The following is a 15,940-nucleotide window of genomic DNA, read 5'->3' on the forward strand; positions in this document are numbered from 1 at the left end:
CAGTCACAAGATTGATGTTGTTTCTTAACTCTGCTAAGAAAACAAGATTGCTCTCCCACTTTCAAAGTGGTATGTAGCCTTCGGGAACTAGAGATGGGGCTGTGTATTGCAAAAAGAACTAAAATTCTGTGCCCAGACCATCAAAGTTCTGCACCAAGGAAAGGTGAATCTGGCATAAATTATGCAAAGTGAGTGTATTTGCATAATTCTGGTTTTGCTAATAGTAGAGAAGAGCAGGGAGCTATGCAAGGTACAAACCCTTCCCCTGGATGAAAGTCTGAGAGAGCAATCCTATGCCCCTGGATGAGCGTCTCAGGACCATGGGATGGCTCATAAGATCCTTTCTGAGGTCAGAGACAGTGCTCCGATCACACAAGGGGGAATTGGTGACCTGACTGTCTCTCCCACTCACTTGTAGCCAGCACAGAAAGAATTGCACCAGCTTTGATCCAAGGTCAGAAACTTGCCCTCAGAAAGGGGGGAAAGGGGCATTCGGGTAGAGGGGAGGAGACCGGAGATGCCAGGATACAATTTATCCTGAGCTACCTCCAGCTGCCTTCCTTCCCACTCTGAAGTTTCCTTGCTAGCCGGGCTGAAACGCCTGTCTAGCTAAGATAAAAGAGATTGGAGGACAGGGAGGCAAAGATTGTCTCCACCGCTCTTCCCGCCTTGCCGGCTTCAGCCTGGGAGGGCACAGGAATCTTGGAAGCCCCTGAGTTCAGGGGCTTCTGAGCAGCAAGGGCACAATCAATAGCGAGGGCACCTACTCAGCAATCCCTCTGGCTTCGTCCCATGACTAGCAGAAGCCAGGTAAACTATGCACAGACAATTGTGAGGGATGATATGAATTGTAGGACAAAATATCTGGAGAACCACGAGTTGCTCACCCCTGAAATAAATGCACATTAATTCAGTTTCCATAATGTATACGGCCACAGAATTGAACCTGGCACAGATGGGTTTATTGACACAGTGGAAATGTCCATTCTGCATGCAGAGAAACATATATTCAAAATTCAGTATTTCAGTGGTTTGTTGGCAAGACGTCACTAGTCCTCATGGAAGTGACTTGCTTGTTAGACTTCTTGCCCACCATACTCCTCATCCTGCACTTGTTTAACATAAAACAAATGTTCATCTGCCACATGTTGGATGGTATATGGTCGTTCTGGAACTTTGGAGGAGCTGTCTGTAGCAGGCACTCTGAAATCTGCCTATGAAATGTGTCATCATAAACTATTTGCTAGTTGTTTTTGCTATATACCTTTCTTTTAAAAATGACATAGATAATGAACTGAATAATTTGTCTTGATTTTTAAATTACCTTGTGTCGTCTTAAAAATGGCAGGAAAGGTACCAAGTGAAACCTAAAAGGAACTAAACTGATAGTTTTTTGAAGAACAAGTGGGATCACCTTCAGCAAAACATTGCCATTGTCCTGGGCAGGATTCCAGCCAGGCATGCCCCATTTGAGGATACCCCTCCCAGGACACTCCATTCCATTCCCCATTCTCCCCAGTTTTCTGTTCCTCCCTGCAAACAGACACTCATCCTTCTGTGGCCACTCAGCCTGTTCAGTCTGCATTGGGCTGTTTTGAGATGGTTGCTTTTTTGCCTCCTTAGGGTTTTTTCCTTCTAAAAAATCTACTTCTGAAAACCTTGGGGTTCCTCTGAGCATGCCGATACCTTCTTCTGGTTTCCCAGTACAGTAACCCTGTTTTGGCTACACAGCCATCATAAACTCAGCACCTAAGGTTTGTTATTAGTTTATGCAAGTGGGACCTGTAACAAAATGTTCCGGTATGGAGTGCTCCTGTTCAGGGTATGTGTCAGCCAGCCATGTCCTCCTCCATAATACTCCATTACATCCCCTTCCCAACAGCCAATCGACATTCCATGACCATTAAGCATGCTGAGCTTAATTTCATTGGGCTGTTTGGGTCATTCCTCCCGCTTAGGGTTATTTCTAAAGCTTTGGGGGGGGGGGTTGTGTGTACTTCTGCAAAGCTTGGGGTTCCTCCCAAGCCTGCTACTTTTTCCTTCTTGTGCATGCATTTTAGCTGCATAAAGAATGGCACTCGGAGAATTCAGGTTGTTATTAGTATATATTCGTGTATATGATATGACGACGATGTTGATTGCGTGGGGAAGGATGAAACACTCAGGTTCTTTCACTTTTCTCTAGCATGGGAAACTCTTGCTATTGTGACTTAAACCAATATCTTTCAGATCCACTCCTCATATGGAAACTTTTGCATGTTGATCTGTCTGTTGAGGAACCCTTGCATAGCTATATCATGGAACTTCTGGGTGATGCAAAGGATTCTGGGGCCTTCACTTGGCAGATGAAGATGTAAAACTCTTTCTAGACTAGCTTTTCCACAACCGTGGATACCCAAGTGTTGTTGGACCATTGGCCTTGCTGGTTGGGAGCTGGGCTGATGGGAGTTCTAGTCCATCTGGGAACCCAAGGTTTGGGAAAAGCTGTTTAGAGACTATTCCAGTGCAAACTGCAGTTATGTGTGTTTAAGGGGAAATTTGTTACATAGTTAAATGTTCCTCCATAGGGAAAAAAGGAAAACCAATCCTGCACATAGAAAACTAGCATCTCTGGGAGAAGGTTAGGCTAGCATCCTTCTGGACTTCTGTCTCTCTATGTGCAGGATGTTGTTGTTTTTAATATCTTGAGAGCTTTTGTCTGCAGTAGCACGTTTGAGAAAACAGACTGATCTCCTTATATGCTGTTTGGGGTAAATAAACTAGAGTTCATGCACAAAGATAGCCAGACTCCTGTATGAACTGAGAGTAGTGCCAGTTCCAGGTTTGGGGAGGCAAGAAGCTCTCAGTGGGGGCTCCGTCCCTGAACAAACTGGCCACTGTCCCCTCACTAGTGTTGCCCAGTGCCAGCTCCAAGTTTTTCAGGGCCCTTGGGCAAGACACTCTCATGGGTGTCCCAGGGCATAGTCTGAAGGCCCATGAGGCAGCCGCCTTGCTGAAGCTAAGCGGGTTTGGGTCTGGTCAGTGCTTGGAGGGGAGACCATCTGGGAACCCCATGTAGCCACCTTGAGTTCCATGATGGAAGAAAGGTGGGATAGAAATGCAATAAAATAAATAAACAAGTAAGTAAGTAAGTAAAGGGCCCTCTCCTTCAGTCTACCTTCTCAGTGCCTTGATCATCAGCTGCTTTCCCCTCATTGCTACTACTTGCTTGCTTGACAGGTAGAGAGTCAGTGAGCAAGTGGGCCGTGGCATCTCCTGCTCCTTACCATCACTGTTCTCTGGGTAAACAAGCGAGAGGCAGGTGAACAAGCAGGGAGCAGTGGAGAAGAGGAGGGGAAACTTGAGGGAGCTCTTGTCAGTGGGCCTGTGCTGGGGTTTGGACCCTTGGCAGATGCCCAGCTATGCCTAGCCTCAGTACTGGCCTTGGTTCTAGGCAGCCTGCAGGTGAACAAGTAGGTCGCAACGGTGAAGAAGAGGAGCAAGTCCAGGGGGCTTTTGCCAGTGGGCCTCTGCTGGGGTGTGGGCCTGCTGCAGGTGCCCATCCCTAACACCGGCCCTGCTGTTTCTGCTGCCCATTTGTTTGCCTTTTTCTCTGGGCTCTACCTCCTAGAGGGAGAGGACAACATGGGCAGAGGTTACCATTCCTTCTCTGTGCACCTCTCATTGCTTGCTCATTCAGAGGGGACAGGAGGCCAGGCAGCAGTAGCAGCGAGGAGGAGGAATAGCAAGGCCAGGAGGTACCAGGGATTCATGGTGGACCCCCCACCCCGTTCATAGGGTCATGGACCTAATGTAGCTGCCACCTCATGCAGCTCTGACTGAGAATATGCCCTAGGATATCCCCAACACTCCCCTGTGACTGCACCTTGGAGGGTCACATCAGTCGTATGAGCAGCTGACTTCAAGTGAAGCTTGTTTCCCATACTGATCATTGGGAATCCCCATTAGGTTTGAGGGTCCCCAGGCTTTCTAGAAACAGTGCTTCTGATCTATTGGTTTAAACAGCTGCATGTAACAAAACACCTCCATGGACTGGCAAGCAAGCTAAGGATGAGCTGGCATTCTGGAATCCAAATTTCCTGTTCTATTCCAGTTCGATTACAAAAAAAAGAGATTAATTTCCTTTGTGTTTTGGGTAGCAGAATGCAAATTGAGAAATCTATGCTTGCCTTGTGGCTTTTGTTCTTTTAAAGGAAGCGTCCTGTGGCCTGTTAAGAAGAGAAGGATCAACATTTGGGGGCTAATGTGATTCGGATGATAGATACAATTGGATGCATTGCCTATGAATCCAATGGTTCAGATGAAATTCAGGATGGATAGGCTCTGTTCATTGCAGTTAGGCAGTGTAGTCCGTGGTGTAGTGGTAAATTTTGAAGTGCAGGCACTCACTTCTAGGAGTGTTCATCTGCTAGGAGCAGGTCTTTTGTAAAGCTAATGGCTCTTAATTGCCTATTTGAGACCAAGCCCCTCCAAAATACCTTACATTACAACAAGGAACAATGTCATGTTGCTGGGAAAACTCGGTTCCCCACAGCTACTGAGCCTCATCATTGGCCTACCTAAACTGAACTTGGGCGGGTTCGCATGTAACAACAAGCCACCGTAGGTGAATTTTCCCATGGGGTTTATTGTTGCTGTGGCAGCCGCCATTTTGAATATTCAAGCCATGGCAGGGCACGCAGTAGCATGTCATTATGTGCAAACCCAGCAAGGGTGGGTTGTTGGGGTGCTTGACAAGGCACCCAAAACTCATGGGCTGTTTTATGGTTGTGGGTGGCTCGTCAAGCACCCCAACAACCCACCTTTGCTGGGTTTGCACATAATGACATGCTACTGCGTGACCTGCCATGGCTTGAATATTCAAAATGGCGGCCGCCACCACAGCGAGAAGCCCTGCCGGGAAATTCCCCCATGGTGGCTTTTCATTACGTGAGAACGAGGTCACTGCGTCCTAGAATGCATTTTTCCGCATCTAAGAAATGGGAAGCCGCCTTCCACGAAAGCTTGCTTGCTGTTGCAGTGATTCTTCTCACTGAGTGACTCATGCTAAGCTTCTGACTTACCCTAGAACACAGTTTAAAAACCACACCAAATTTCAGCTTGCCTGTTGTATCACGAGTTTGGGTGCAGCTCTGATGGCTTTCTTCCCCAAATGCTTCGTTGCTGGCTGGCCCCGAGGCATGGCGTTTTTCCAGAGTGTGTTTCCAGTGATGGATGGGCCCGGCCATCTGTCAGTGGCTCAACAGGGTTGCCACCTGTTGTGGGGAAAGAAAACTGAACCCTGTTAATCTGCATATCCTTGTGTGCTAATTGATGTCAGCGTAGGAAGCGTGCCAAAATGCCGGGCTTGTACGGAAACAGAAATCCAAACAAACGGGATGGCCAATGTAACTTGCGAGTCAGTGGAACTGTCTGGCCAGGTGGCCAACCTTTTGCTTAATGGATAGGCAGCCCCTGTGCTGTTTCCCAGTGGTTGTGCGAGGTGGCCGTTGAATGGAGCAACGAAGCCAACGAATTACCTTTGCAAATGCTGCTCCGATTTTCTACTTAGTTCTGCTGTTTCTAATGGGATAAGGCCATGGCACAAGACCTTGTGCTTTTTTGTTTTATTTTTTGTGAACCACCCAGAGAGCTTCGGCTATTAGGAGGTATAGAAATGAAATGAAATGAAATGAAATGGAATGAATGAATGAATGAATAAAATAATATGGCAGGGAGGTTGATTGGTTGTGTTTATTATCCAGCATTTCCTTTGAGCTGTGGATGTATTGCATAGCACAGCAGAATGTGAAACCTTCCACTATGGGGGCAAAGAAACTAAACTAAAAGAAAAGCCTTTCTTTCCCCCCCCCCTTTTTAAAAGTGGAGTTTATGAAATCGTTTCCTTGTTAAAACACATAGCTGTATAAATTATGCAAACTGTTTCCCACTTTTTGCCTTTTTCTGTTTTCAGGTTACTATGTTCTTATCTTTTTCACTTCAGCAAAACTATCCCCCCCACGCACAAGGTTTTCTTTAAGTACAAGAAAGAATGTTGGTTTATCTCGCTTTTATTTCCCATTTTATTGTCATTGTTTTATATCTTGTATATTTCATTTTTAATCTGTACACTGCCCATGCCCAGAGAACTTAGGTGAAAAACTGCAATCAATCACATTCTGAAAAACCACCTTAAGCATTCAATCCACTGCACAGAACTTTATTATGTATCTGTTGTACCCTTGAATTGTCTGAGACTAGTAAATTTATTTATTTACGTTTGAAGACCACCTTTCCTCCAAGGGCCTCATGCTGTTATAGACAGCTCTTCTCTCCATTGAATACTCATGACAACCCTGTGAAAAAGGCTAGGCTAGAAGTGGGATTTGGTGGAGTTTGGATTTGGGGGAATTGTTAGTCTATAACTCCACATCCTCTCTAAGTTGCACTAAGTTCAGTAGATTTTACATGTGTGTAATAAGTGCCAAGATCAAAGCCCGTTGGCAGTTTTGATAGGTCTCACTTTTATTATATTCCACCACCCACCTATTCATAAATGCCAAATCTTGAAATGTCCATATTTTTTTGTTTTTGTCTGCGATTAATTTCAAGACCTGGTCATCAGCTGTCTTGAAATGTACGCTCGAAGAGATAGAGGTGAAAGGTGCACTGTGCGTGTTTTTTGTCCTGTAGCTTCCCTTCCCAGAATTCTTTGCGGCTTTTTCATTTATCTCCTTTGGCCATTGGTCAGGTAGCTTTTTCGGCCCTCTCAGCGTTGCCTTCACTTCGCTTTCTTGACAATGAAACAGACTAGCAGAGAAAAGGACCTGCCTGCGCGGTAACTGATGGTGTTTGCCTGCAGACAGGATGAATTCCGAATACAAATTAAGCCAACGAGGTAGCTCTGATGGCTTTTTTGGACTTGTTCCTGGAGGGTGAGACTGTGAGCCGGAGTGCTGAGAAACGCCCTCTGGTGCTGCCCTGCGGCTCCACAAAAGCTGCCCCGCTCTTACTTTCCCTTTTCACTGAACAAGGAAACAAGAACGTAAAAATACCCTCTGGGTGTACTGGTGATGGCATTAGCTGCTCTTAGAGAGTCAATTGCCCCCCAGGGAGCCATGTCATGCCTAACAAGTGTGCAGTATTTCCTCGTAGATATCCAGGGTGTTCTACGTCTTCACACAGACTCATAGTTAAACTTTGGGATCTGCTACCGCAAGATGTAGTGATGGCCACCAATTTGATTGGCTTTAAAGGGCAATTAAACCAATTCATGCAACATAAAGCCATGAATAGCTACTAAGCCTGATGGCTATGTGCTACCTCCAGTATCAGAGGTAGTGTGCCCATGTACAGTGGTTGCTGGGGAACATGGGCAGGAGGGTGCTGTTGCACTCATGTTCTACTTGTGGGCTTCCCACAGACAGCAGATTGGCCACTGTGTGAACAGCATGCTGGACTAGATGTCCCTTTGGTCTCATCCAGCAGGGCTGCGCTTATGTTCTTCTGTTCCAGTGGAAGGCTCAGAAGGCATTGTGCAGCTGTTCCGGCTTTTCCCTCCTTGGTGTGTGTGTGTGTGTGTGTGTGTTCAGAAAAAAAGATGGAAGAAGTGGTGGGAAAACCTGGGAGGGTTTCAAATAGAAGACGATAATTTGACCTTAATACAGGAGGGAAATTATGACTTGATAGGTATAACTGAGACTTGGTGGGATGACTCTCATGACTGGAATACAGCAATAGAAGGATATAACTTGTTCGAAAAGAACAGGAGGAACAGAAAGGGAGGCGGGGTTGCACTGTATGTGAAAAATACATATCTCTGCACAGAAATACAGGAGGATGAGGTTGGTAGCCCCATCGAGAGCATCTGGATCAAAATAATTGGAGCAAAGAATAAAAGGAACCTGGTGGTCGCAGTCTACTACTGGCCACCCAACCAAGGAGAAGACGAGGATGAAACTTTTGAAAAGCAAATAGTCAATGTTTTAAGGAAGCATGTTGTAGTAGTAATGGGGGACTTCAATTTCCCTGATATTTGTTGGGAGACAAATTCTGCAAAACATGGCCCCTCCAGGAAATTCCTGACTTGTGTGGTGGATAACTTCCTCCTACAGAAAGTAGAGGAAGGAACTAGAGGATCGGCTATCCTTGACTTGATCCTAACCAACAGAGATTACTTAGTGGATAAAGTAGCAGTTACAGGAACTCTGGGGGAAAGCGACCATGTTGCACTTGAGTTCTTGGTTCTAAGGGAAGCAAAAGCCGAGTGTAGTCAAATGCGTACCCTGGATTTTAGGAAAGCTGATTTTAATAAACTCAGAACAATGATCAGTAAGATCCCATGGCAAGCAATGCTAACGAGAAAAGGAGTCCAAGATGGGTGGGAGCTTTTAAAAAGGAAATCCTCAAGGCACAATCACAAACAATTCCAACAAGAAGAAAAGGTGGAAGACAACAGAAGAAGCCAATGTGGCTTCACAAAAAGCTTAGGGATGACCTGAAAACAAAAAAGGACACATATAGGAAGTGGAAAGAGGGCCAAGTAACAAAGGAAGAGTACAGGCAGGTAGCACAGAATTGCAGGGATGGCGTCAGGAAGGCTAAAGATGAGAACGAGCTGAGGTTAGCGAGGGATGCTAAAAGCAACAAAAAGGCTTTCTTCAGCTACGTGCATAGTAATAGGCAGAGGAAAGAAATGGTTGTTCAGCTATTAAATAAGGATGGCGTAACGATAACAGATGACAAAGAAAAGGCAGAGGTGCTCAATTCCTACTTTGGCTCAGTCTTCTCCCCAAAGAGGGTCTATGAGCCCCCTGGCAAAGGCGAAGTACAGGCTGAAGGGGCAGGATTGCAGCTTGAAATCGATAGGCATATGGTCAAGGAACACCTAATTACTTTGAATGGGTTCAAATCTCCAGGGCCAGATGAATTGCATCCTAGAGTAATAAAGGAACTGGCAGAAGAACTCTCAGAACCGCTGTCTATTCTCTTTGAGAAATCATGGAGGACGGGGGAAGTGCCAGATGACTGGAGGAGGGCTAATATTGTCCCTATCTTCAAAAAGGGTAAAAAGGAGGAACCTGGGAACTACAGACCAGTCAGTCTGACATCAATTCCTGGGAAAATTCTGGAGCAGATGATAAAGCAATCAGTCTGTAAGCACCTTGAAAACAATGCAGTGATTACTCAAAGCCAACATGGATTTGTCAAAAAAAAAAAAAAAGTCCTGCCAGACAAATCTGATCTCATCTTTTGATCAAGTAACCTCCCTTGTGGACCGTGGGAATGCTGTAGACATCATATACCTCGACTTCAGCAAAGCTTTTGACAAAGTGCCCCATGATACCCTGATGAGCAAACTAGCTCAAAGTGGGCTAGATGAAACAATGATCCAGTGGATCCACAGTTGGCTACAGAATCGGACTCAAAGAGTGCTTATCAATGGGACCTTCTCAAGCTGGGGAGAGGTAATGAGTGGGGTACTGCAGGGCTGAGTCCTGGGCCCAGTGCTCTTCAATATTTTTATTAATGACTTGGAGGAATAGGTGCAGGGAATGCTAATAAAATTTGCAGATGACACAAAATTGGGTGGGATAGCTAATACTTTGGAAGACCGAAACAAAATTCAAAGTGATCTGGATAGACTGGAGCGCTGGGCAGAAAACAACAGAATGACATTTAATAGGGATCAATGCCAAGTTCTGCACCTAGGAAAAAGAAACCAAATGCACAGTTACAAGATGAGGGATACGTGGCTCAACATTACAAGCGAGAAGGATCTTGGAATTGTTGTCGATCACAAGCTGAATATGAGCCAACAATGTGATGTGGCTGCAAAAAAGGCCAATGCTCTTTGGGGCTGCATTAATAGAAGCACAGCTTCCAAATCCTGGGAAGTACTAGTTCCCCTCTACTCAGCACTGGTTAGGCCTCATCTGGAGTACTGTGTCCAGTTCTGGCCACCGCAGGATGCAGACAAGGATGCAGACAAGCTGGAGAGGGTTCAGAGGAGGGCAACAAAGATGATCAGGGGACTGGAAACAAAGCCCCATGAAGAGAGACTGAAAGAACTGGGCATGTTTAGCCTTGAGAAGAGAAGACTGAGGGGAGATATGATAGCACTCTTCAAGTCCTTGAAAGGTTGCCACAGAGAGGAAGGACAGGATCTCTTGTCGATCATCCCAGAGTGCAGGACACGGAATAATGGGCTCAAGTGACAGGAAGCCAGATTCCGGCTGAACATCAGGAAAAACTTCCTGACTGTTAGAGCAATACGGCAATGGAACCAGTGACCTAGGGAGGTGGTGGGCTCTCCCACACTGGAGGCGTTCAAGACAAGGCTGGACAGCCATCTGTCAGGGATGCTCTGACTTGGATTCCTGCACTGAGCAGGGGGTTGGACTCGATGGCCTTGTAGGCCCCTTCCAACCCTACTATTCTATGATTCTATGACCTTCCATAAAATTCAGTGAATGAGGCAGGGTGATGGTGCATTAAAGCCTCGTCTGGAAGCACCCCCCAGAGAAACAATCAGCAACAGCACAAACTGTGGCTTTCATAGATGGGAGAAGGGATGATGAGAAGCAGAATGAAATGTTTTCTCTGAAATTAAAGCGAGGTGCAGGCAGACACGGTCCCCTCCCCCGTTCTTTCTACTGCTGCTTCATCACATTCCCTTACAAAAAACACAGTGCTACATCCCTGTTTTAAAGCACCTTTGTACAATGCAACTAGCCAAATGTCATATCCATTTTTTAAAAGCCAGTTCCATGCTCATGGGGTGGGGTGGGGGGTGGATACAGGATCTGTCTTCCACTCAGAGAAAGTCCCTCCACCCAATTTTGGGGGAAACTCCCTACCCCCTCCCACAGCTCCCTCATGTAGCACGGTCTTCTGAATCGCTGTGTAGCATTTTTAGGGGGCTGGAGGGGCTGCCGTGGGAAGGGGGGACAGGGAAGTCCACTTCTGCCAGCATTGTTGATCCGGATTAAATCAGGCTCCAGTCCGGGAGCAATAGGAAAAAAACTGGATCATCTGGACAGTAAGCCTGTCTCATATCTCTAATGGTCAGTGAGCAAAGCGTTCATCCTCAGTTGTCTCTTCCATCCTTTTATTCCTCACTGTTAAAACTGACAACAGAACGTGTAGTATCCAAATTAACCTGTAAGGCCATCTTGACAGGGAAAAACCAACAGATCTACATCATTCAAATTGTGGATTGCCTATTTTGCATCACAAGACCTATTGCTAGACAGATAAGGCATCTTAACAGTGGAGTAATGCTTGTGAAGCATTTAACTCATACCTGTCTGAGTAACAGCCAGGATTAATTAAATAGAATTATAACCCTTTGCCAGAATTTCTCTTAATCTATTTCCTCATATAGAGGAAGAATAGAGTTTTGCCTTTGTCTATCTATAAGAGTTGACAAATGTAAATATTTGCTATTGATAAGTTTAGCTAAGTTTATTTAAAATACATTTCTCTGCAGGGCCATGTAACCTGGTGCCCTCCAGATATTTTGGACTACAGTTTCTATTATTCTTGACCATTGGCCATGCCAGCAGGGGCTTATGGACATTGTAGTCCAAAATATCTAAAGGGCATCAGGTTGCCTGCCCCTTTCTATGGGGAGATGTTTGATGCACCTTTTGTGGCCTCTATAACTTATAAAAAATAATAATAAAGTAGCTCTGTCTTAATCTCCTTGTCCCTGTGTTCCTGTCTAACCATGAAACAATCAAGTATTGTTCAATAATCTTGGCTCAAATAGCTATACTGTCAGCACCATAAAATAACCAGATAAGCTGTAATGTTTTGTTTGCATAGCCTATGCAGGAACTACTTATCCACAATCCTCGTTTTCTAAATGATTGCAACGTCAGGGCCAAGCTGAATGTGATGTGAGCAATCCCTTATTGGATCTCCTGCTTTCCCCCCTTTGGATAAAAGCAGTTCCAAGGTGCTTTCCCAGCCTAAATTGCCTGTCCTTTTTTGTTCCATGTTTTTGCCTTCCTCGATTTAATATCAGCTTTGGGGACAGGGGTGATTTAAGTCAGGGAAACTGTGTGTGGCAAGTCCAAACTCCCCCTTTCCCACTGCCTCAGCCCTGATCGAAATTCCCCAACCAACCCTTGGGTGCCGTTAATTAAAAAAGAATGACACCCAGAGATGCAATTATGGCTTTCTCACATCACGTCTAGTTTAGTACTCAGATGTGTGAAGATCATGGGGGAAAGAATATTCTCTAAGCGTTGGTATAATCTGTCGTTATAAAATCATCAACTGACTGATGAAGTAGAATGCAAACAAGGTTATACCAAGTCCTATTCTCCACTTTTGTCTCCGTAAAAAAGAATTGGTTAAAACCACACTGACGTCAGCATACCTGGAATGTTAGTCATATGATTCCTGATGGTCTAGACCAGACTTCTCCCACGTGGTGTCCTCCAGTTGTTTTGGACTACAATTCCTATCACCTCTCCCTCTATTGGCCTAAGCCATGTTGAAGCCATGGAGTCTGCGTTTAGACTCAGTCTTAAGCTGGAAGGTGGAATGAGGTAGGAGCAGGGCCAGCATCAAGGGTCGGCCTGTTTGGGCACCTGCCAAGGGCCCACACCTCAGCAGGGGCCCAACTGCTGGAAGGCCAAAGTTGTTCCTCCTCCTCACCATTGCAACCTCCTTGTTCACGGCCTCTCACTCAGGCCCAGACGACAGAAGTGGGAGAAGGAGGAGGAGGAAGAGATTGCTCGCTGGTCTACTTGGTCACTCGCTCTCCGCCTGCCAATCGAGCCAGTGGTAGCAATGATGAGGGAGGGGAGGAGGAGCAAAAGCAGCTGGTGACAATGGCAGTGAGAGGGGAGACTCACCGAGGGAGCGGGGCCATGAGGGTGGCTTCCCCAAGGGTCCTCCTCAAAAACTTGGAATCGACATTGGATAGCAAACACTTACATGGGGCTCTGCTAGATGCTTGAGATTGCAGTTGCACCTAGGACTGCCTCTAGGACTGCTGGAGTAAAGAAATATACGATGGTTGATCTCTCATTTTTTGAAAATATAAAATCCAGCTGTAACTCAGAACTATCTCCACTCTTGGGCAAAACACACAGGTGGAAACCAGAAGCAGAGAGGAACTACACAGTTTTTATTTTAACAAAGCAGCAGGTTAATTTTAGGTGGTGTGATAAGTAAAAACAAAAGTCAATAGAAGCCAAATTGGGTAGCTTTACCTAGTAGTTGGAGGGAATCTACCTTCAGAGAATAAAGTTTCATTTCGGGTGGTATAAAATCCTCTGCCTCCAGTTTATGATCCAGTCTCAGACGGCTAAATGTGGTCTTCTCCAAGTCACACAAAAAAGCAAAGGTAGCTGGCTGTGTTGGCTCAGAAGAAGAAAAATATTTCAGACGTCTGTTCAATCTACGCCCCAGTTAAAGGGCCATGGGAAGTCCCAGGTTCAATCCTGGGCATTTCCAGGTGGGGCTGGAAAAAACCCTGCCTGAAACCTTGGAGAGGGGCTGCCATTCAGTGTCAGCAATATTGGGGTGAATGGACCAGTGGTCTGTCTCAGTATAAGGCAGCTTCCTATCTCCCATGTACATTTTGCTGCTGACAAAGCTGTAGCTGTTCTTCTCTTGCAGCATTCTCCAAACGTCCTGGTAGACAAATGTTCATATCCATCAACATCTGTACTGAGGCTGTGATAATAAAGATTCTGATACACTGAGCAATACATTTTGCCAGTCCCAATTGGGCTGTTTGGGGGGGGGGGGTTTGCTTCCTTGATGTACTTACTGGGAGATAAGCCCAACTGAACTCAATGGCAGTTTTAATTTTGAGATGACATGTACCAGATTGCACTGTAAGGGTTATAACATGCATCTGCTAGTTGCCATTACACCAGGCTGCAGCAAAGGTCAGGAGGTGAGGCATGAATCATGAATCATAGATCATAGATCATAGAATCACAGGGTTGGAAGGGGCCTACAAGACCATCGAGTCCAACCCCCCGCTCAATGCAGGAAGCTTGATTTCCAGGCGGTCTCTCATCCAAGTAATAACCAGGGCTGACCCTGCTTAGCTTCCGAGATCAGATGAGCACAGCATACTTGGCTGGCTTGGCTGGCACCAGCTTCCATTTGCTGAGCTGGAAAGTTTGGTTACCCAGGTTTGCTTGTTTTCCTCTTCCCTCCTGACACCTTTTTCCTTTTGTGTTGTGTGTTTTAGGTTTTAAGCCTCAGGGTCTAAGCCTGTATCATTTAAAAAAATGAACCCCCCCCCCCCACACACACACACCATTCTCTATTTGTCTTTTCTAACTGGCACTCAGAATTCTGCAGCTATTGAACCAGTTCAGTTTTCATTGAGTTGGGTTTTCTTGGCGGGGGGTGGGGAGGGAGGGGGGTTCTTGCCACTAAGCTTTTTTGAAACAGGATTTTTATTTCGTACTTCTGCAGATCTCAGAGTTTCCCTAGTTTCTCAGTGTCACTCTTTTTGCTATAGTCCTGTCCGCACACACCACCTAACTTTGTTGTTAGAGGGACCAATGAAGTTGATAATGATAAACTACACATGACAATGAGACAGGCAATTGGATTAACCCTTTTTGTCCATGCTGTAGCTAAAAGCCCAACAACCTTGTGGTAATCTCCCACCAGCTGCTTTTAATGCAGTCCTAGAGAGCAACAGAACTCAGTCTAAGTGGACTATGGGGAGGGCAAGAGATCACATTCCCATCACCCCACCCTTCTTGACCCATTGCAAAAGAATGTGGATGTCTAGACCTCCACTTTGGATCCTGAACTCTTCCTTATTTGGAGTCTGATAATGAACTGCTACAGTGACTTTGTAAATGGATGTTTTAAAAAAATGTTTCTACAAGTCCACAGTATTGTGTAAGCATGCTTGTCCAAACATACCTATCTTAGTCACTGTTGACTTACAAGAACCAATGTTTATAATGCTTCTCTCTTAATCTCCTGGAGGCAAATCTTACCTCTAGGTGGGTGTCTGTTGACAAGCTTTCATAACGGGCATATCAGCCTGGTTTCACTTGCATTGTGAGCCTGAGTCTTGCATTATTTTCTCAGGCACCACTCACTGCGCCCATGCTTTTGGGCGTCCCATGCTAAATTTTCAGATTGGCTTTCAGTGGTGCAGCTAGATGAAGCAAGGAGCTAGGCCAAAGTCCAGGGTCCTACAGCTCAGCTGTATGACCACCCACCACCACCTAGAGAGTGGCAGGTGAGCAGGGCAGGAAATCAGAGAATCATAGAATAATTGGGTGGGAAGAGGCCTACAAAGTCATCGAGTCCAACTCCCTGCTCAATGCAGGAATCCAAGTCAGAGCATCCCTGACAGATGGCTGTCCAGCCTCATCTTGAACGCCTCCAGGGTGGGAGAGCCCACTACCTCCCTAGGTCATTGGTTCCATTGTCATATTGCTCTAACAGTCAGGATGTTTTTCCCGATGTTCAGCCGGAATCTGGCTCTCTGTAACTTGAGCCCATTATTCCGTGTCCTGCACTCTGGGATGATCGAGAAGAGATCTTGGCCTTCCTCTCTGTGACAACCTTTCAAGGACTTAAAGAGTGTTATCATATCTCCCCTCAGTCTTCTCTTCTCAAGGCTAAATATGTCCAGTTCTTTCACTCTCTCTTCATGGGGCTTTGTTTCCAGTCCCCTGATCATCTTTGTTGCCCTCCTCTGAACCCTCTCCAGCTTGTCTGCATCCTTCTTAAAGTGTGGACTGGACACAGTACTCCAGATGAGGCCTAACCAGTGCTGAGTAGATGGGGACTAGTACTTCCCAGGATTTGGAAGCGATGCTTCTATTAATGCAGCCCAAAAGAGCATTTACCCTTTTTGCAGCCTCATCACATTGTTGGCTCATATTCAGCTTGTGATCGACAACAATTCCAAGATCCTTCTCGCTTGTAGTGTTGTTGAGACATGTATCCCCCA

Source organism: Heloderma suspectum, chromosome 11 (genome assembly GCF_057233095.1).
Source record: "Heloderma suspectum isolate Gila_16-S chromosome 11, 16-S_ref, whole genome shotgun sequence".
NCBI classification, from domain to species: domain Eukaryota; kingdom Metazoa; phylum Chordata; class Lepidosauria; order Squamata; family Helodermatidae; genus Heloderma; species Heloderma suspectum.